Below are 6,288 nucleotides of genomic sequence, written 5' to 3'. Positions count from 1 at the left end.
TGGGAGAGCTGCACAGTTTCTCAGGAATACTTTAGAACATACTTATATATATATACACTGCTCAAAAAAATAAAGGGAACCCTCAAATAACACATCCTAGATCTGAATGAATGAAAAATTCTCATTGAATACTTTGTTCTGTACAAAGTTGAATGTGCTGACAACAAAATCACACAAAAATCATCAATGGAAATCAAATTTATTAACCAACGCAGGCCTGGATTTGGAGTCACACACAAAATTAAAGAGGAAAAACACACTAGAGGCTGATCCAACTTTGATGTAATGTCCTTAAAACAAGTCAAAATGAGGCTCACACCTGCAGAACCACTCCTTTATTGAGTGTCTTGCTAATCGCCAAAGATTTCCCCCTGTTGCCTATTCCATTTGAACAACAACATGTGAAATTGATTGTCAATCAGTGTTGCTTCCTAAGTGGACAGTTTGATTTCACAGAAGTTTGATTTACTTGGAGTTATATTGTGTTATAAAGTGTTCCCTTTATTTTTTTGAGCAGTGTATATATATATGGTATATATAAGTTTTATATATAAGTTTTTCATATGACTTTTTATCTAAAAAAATCAATGTTTCACCCATTTGGAGTTCTTTGGTATTGACTCCTACCTAAAATGCACTTGTTAATACATTAACGTTCCACCTAGATTATCATATTTATAATAGAATCAGAATCAGAATCAGAATCAGAAAAGCTTTATTGCCAAGTACGTTTTTGGACATACAAGGAATTTGTTTTGGCGTAGTTGGTGCAATACAGTACAAATTAAACAGTATAAACATATCTACAATATAATATAAATATATGTGCACAGTTTTAAGTGAGTGAGAGTAAATATAGAGCAGTATAAGATGCAAGAGCAATACAACAGTGCAGGTGATCATTGTGCAAGTAAAGCAGTGCAAGTAAAGCAGGAGTCCAAGCTGAGCGTTAATGTAACACATAGAGTTACAGGTTACAAGTGTCCTGTCAGCAAAAAAAGGGGGGGTGTGGGGGAAAGGGACAGTGTCAGGGTGGTTTCCGGGCTTTGTTAACCAGGCTGGTGGCAGATGGGAAAAAACTGTTCTTGTGGCGTGAGGTTTTGGTCCGGATGGACCGCAGCCTCCTGCCAGAGGGGAGAGTCTCAAAGAGTCTGTGACCGGGGTGGGAGGGATCAGCCAGAATCTTCCCTGCCCGCTTCAGGGTCCTGGAGGTGTACAGTTCCTGGAGCGACAGTAGACTGCAGCCAATCACCTTCTCAGCAGACCGAATGACACGCTGCAGCCTGCCCTTATCCTTGGCTGTAGCAGCGGCGTACCAGATGGTGATGGAGGAGGTGAGGATGGACTCAATGATGGCTGTGTAGAAGTGCACCATCATAGTCTTTGGCAGGTTGAATTTCTTCAGCTGCTGCAGGAAGAACATCCTCTGCTGGGCTTTCTTGATGAGGGAGCTGATGTTTGGCTGATGTTAGTATATTATCATAAAAAAGAACAAGTTTTCATCCTTTAACGTGCTCCATCCATCTTCTTCTACATGTTTGCTGAGTGCCTAACATGGCTGGTGGCAAACAACAAACGGGACTCCAATAGCTTTCTTTCAACCAGGGCTTTCTTCTGAAATAGCCTAGACTGTGTAAGCTCAAATTTCTCTGTTATTATGGTTTTTTGTTATTTTAATTTAATGTCTTACCCTGCAATATTCAACTGTTCAGAGAAACTGAACTTTGGGTTTTCTTTCACTTTAAGCCATAAAAATTGTATTACCAGAAACAAACTCTTGAAATATATGACTGTTTAGCCTATATGAAACTGACAAGTTTAACTCATTCTAGTTTTGTTTTTTGATTAATTTGTTAACAAATTAATGTCAATTTTTAAATACTTGTTGGAAGTAAAATTATTAAGTGATACACATAATGTAGATAAAGTACACACAGACTGATGTATTTAAGCCTTTTTTGTGTTATTTACGAACATTTTCCACTTATAGCTAATGAAATCATGACATTTAAGTTATTGCTTCAGGCCAACAGAAATAAAATATACAGAAATATGGGCTTAATAAAAAATATGTTTAATACATGCTTAACGGTTATTTTTCAAAGGTAGTTTTAATCTGACAAACCAGCCTTATCTGAATGCATATTCTAATTGATTGAATACTACTATAGACTTTGTGGAAAAATATTACGTTGTAACAACCTTGGTAAATAAGTTTCAAATTTCATTTTTAATTCAACTTAAACAGTAACATAATTTGCGATTAAGGATAGAAGAGATACATGTATATAAATAAAACGACAAAAAAAGTTATAATTCATAATTATCACAGAAAGCTTTGATTTTCATAGCTTCAGAGTTCATTCAGTTTTAGCAAATCCAAACAACAGCTCAGATATGAGCTTCAAAAACACCAAGGTTGGCAAATACTAGAAAAACAGAATGTAAATGTCTTTTACAGCAAATGGACAGACAAATGGAAGCATGCTGATTCACACAAAGGTAAAACATACCGACTAAAGAAATAAGACTGTAAGGACAAATTTACAACGTAAGGAAAAAATCATGTACAGTTATTAAAAACTGCATACTCAGGTTTTAAGAAATATGCAAACGAGTGGGATAATGTAAAACATGTAAAAACTGTGCATAAAAAAACAACAACAACCAATTCACAAGAATATGGAAACACTTATTGAGTTGGTTGGGAGCAGTGATGGTTATAAAATAACAGCAGCCGAGAGGAAGGATCTGTGATAACGCTCCTTTGTGCACCTCGGATGCAGCAGCCTGTCACTAAAGGAGCTCTCCAGTTCTGCAACAGTCATGCATAGGGTGGGAGACATTGTTCAAGAGTGATGCTATTTTTGCCACAATTGTTCTGTCTTCTACCACCTGCACTGGATGAAGAGACCATCCTAGGACAGAGCTGGCCCTCCTGATGAACTTATCTAACTGCTTCCTCTCAACATCATAGAAGATGACTGATGCCAACAGTCAAAAATGTCTTCAGGAGCACCTCCTGTAGTCCAAGAGTCCTCAGTCTTCTCAGTAGGTAAAGTCTGCTCTGATTCTTCCTGTTAAGAGCATCAGTGTTGTGACTCCAGCCAAGTTTATTTGAACACACAATTACTTATATTGTTAGTAACTGGACTCAAAATACTGGCGCTTATGTCCAATTTGGTTATTATAATGAGAAAGCTTGCATATTTTTTTGCCAGACATTTGTTTTTATAAGCAAAAAAAAAAAAAAAACTAATAACTTCTATTCTAGATGAAACGTAATAAAATCACGTGATTTGTGATGTTTACGAGGTATAAATTTCATAACACCACGAGATTTCAGACACAGCATTTGTAATACCAGAATTTAAAATAAAAGTAGGAAATAGAATTACAGATGGATTATCGATATATTCAGGAGAATGATTAGCCATATTGCTAGCAGTGCAGTGGGTGGAGGATATTGTCAGGTTTAAACAACCTAAAATACTTATATCACAAAAAGAAGAGAAAGACTAAGAATTAGTTATTTAACTCGCTGTGAGGAGAACGGACAGAGATGTGCTTCAGTTACAAATCTCCTACCGCTCTGAAAACCATCTGTCCGCACCTCTCTTTTTATTTTCTTTCGGGGTCCTGTTGTGGAATTTCTTATCAAAGTGGAGAGAAGTTGACTCACAAGAAGAGAAAATCCGGACTTTGTCTTAATAAGTTTTATTCAAAGGCATTCAGCGTTTGAATGACTCTGTCACCAAGCAAGTCAGTTAAACAGAGCCACGAACAGAAATCACAAACAGTATTTATACTAAAAATGAGGGTGTTATCTCAACTTCAAAGAGTTTTAGAAATATGGCCCCTAGACCCTCCCCGGGTCAGAGTTAACAAAGTTATTTATGAGGGCACCCATCTACCTTCCTTTGAAATATACACTTCAGGAAGGGTTAACCATAAAACTCTCCAGCATGTGAATTTAGAGTCCATCTGCTAAATAAAACAGAACACTCATCAAACACAGAGGTCAGAGGTGAGAGGTAGATGGAAGGTCACCTGTGAGTGATACAACACAGAAACAAATGTGAGAGGTGAAGGGAATATCAGAGCACTTTAAAAGAATTTTCCATTACAGTCCCTAGTTACAAAAAACGTTGCTCTCTAAGGATGGGAAAAACAGCTGCATCGTAAACAGGTCATAAACACCATTATCTTGTAACAACACACTTCCACAGTCTCCCCCCATCCTAAGATCAGTGTGTCTTCTGTTCAGCGCAATCAGCCTTCATCTTTATGACCTGCTCAACTGTGGCTGCTTCCTTCTCAGCTCCACCTTTGATCTTTGCCTGCAGACAACTCACACATACATCATGAAAGGTTATAAAATCAAATAGTCAAGTTAAAGAATAGGAGAATACATAAGATAAATCTATATTCAATTATTCCAACAGATATAAAACCATAGGAAACAATAATTTGTTCAGACTCAAGTTCAGCATTATTAAGTTTAAAACATAATCATTCAGAGGGTAGACCAGACATTTTGTTGGAAATAAAACATACTTTATTTAGAATACAAAGGATGGGATTAATATTAGTGTTTTTATGGGTATCAGCACATGTAGGAGTTGGAGGGAATGAGATGGCGGACAGGATGGCAAAGAAAGCAACACAAAACATTAGCTTTATAATTAATATTAGTAGTTCAGAGGCAAGAAACATAATTAAACAGAGAATCAGGAAAGAGTGGCAAAAAAGGTGGGATGAAGAAAGGAAAAGAAGATGGTTTTACAGAATCAACAAGATAGTAGGAGAAGTAAGAACTGGAAGAAGGAGCAGAAAAGAGGAAAGGTTAATTACAAGATTAAGATTCGGACATACAGGACTTAATTCTACATTGTTTAAAATAAAGAAACATAATACAGGAAAATGTGATCATTGTGGAGAGGAGGAAACAATAGAACATGTAATATTGAAGTGTCAGAAATATGAACAAGAAAGAACAATTTTGAGGAGAGAATTTGTAGGTATTAAAGAAAATTTTATTTTGATAGATACTTTGCAAAGAAGTTTAGGTATCAAACATATTCAAATTATAGTTAGATAAAAAAAAAAAACTAAATTAATAAATAGAATTTGATCGTTGTAATAGTAAATAAGATTTAAAACCATGAAGAACCACACTACATACCAGTAGGTGGCGGTAATGCACCCATAAAGTTATTTGCCAACCGCGAAAAATAATACAAGAAGAAGAAGAAGATTTCAGACACATCAGCTCTGTGTCGTGGAAAGAAGAGTTGTTAGTGAATATGAGCGACTCACTAATAATGCTTTTAGTTATCCAGTTGAACCTGTGTGATAATGTGATGCCTTCCAGAGATGACCCGCCATGATGAGGTACTTTTTAAAAATACGAATTAGGATTTCTTTTTTCTTAAAAGTCTGTGTGCAACGAAGCATGTGTCGGCTGCTAGTCTTTAGCCCGGCGAGCACGTGTTAGTCACGCCGGTTCTGTTGGACTAATCTGTGATAAGGTGAATGAAACTACTTGTTTGACAGAAAAGTACCGAAACAAGTATGCATGTTAAAGTTACCTGCTTTATTTACAGGTTTCTAACTGGAGATGTTGCAGTGATCGTGTTAATTTCGGCACTAAGGCAGGGAAGTTTGGGAAGGTAAAACTTTAGAGAACATTTATGTCTTTCTTCCTATTCGGTAGATTTGATGAGTTTTGTTATCCCTGTCTGAAACAGTATTGTGGAAATCAATGCTATCTGATCTACTTCTTCAGGGTGATGTGTAAAGACAGGCGTTCTTGATGGTAGATCAATAATATGTCTTGTTGCAGGGTTGTGGAGATGATTCACCGAGGAAGAGGAGGCAAAGCAGAAAGGTTTGTTCTGATCCATTCTTATGATGTATTCTGCCACCTATGCCGTCTGATGATGTGAGAATTTCACTCGTGGCTTCCCGAGTATAAATAAATGAATGATGGCCAATAACTTGGTCTGGAAAAATATGGAAAAAGGAAACAAAATGGAAAAATATTTTTAGCCATTTATGTTTCAGTCTCTGGATTTGCAGTTTCTATATTCAGTCTAAACACTAGAAATGGCTGTTTCTATATTTGTGGCCATGGTTTGTAGCATTGCCAGGTAAGTGCTCTTTAACCAGTTACCTTTTCTGCCGTGTACCTCCACAGAGCCAGACTCGCCTGAAGCATCATAGACTGATAGTTGGGAAAAGAATTTGAAGGTTTACTCCTGAGAGATGTTGTCAGCTCAGGGAAAG

Source organism: Girardinichthys multiradiatus, chromosome Y (assembly GCF_021462225.1).
Source record: "Girardinichthys multiradiatus isolate DD_20200921_A chromosome Y, DD_fGirMul_XY1, whole genome shotgun sequence".
Lineage (NCBI taxonomy): Eukaryota > Metazoa > Chordata > Actinopteri > Cyprinodontiformes > Goodeidae > Girardinichthys > Girardinichthys multiradiatus.
Note: the sequence above shows the minus strand (reverse complement) of the source record.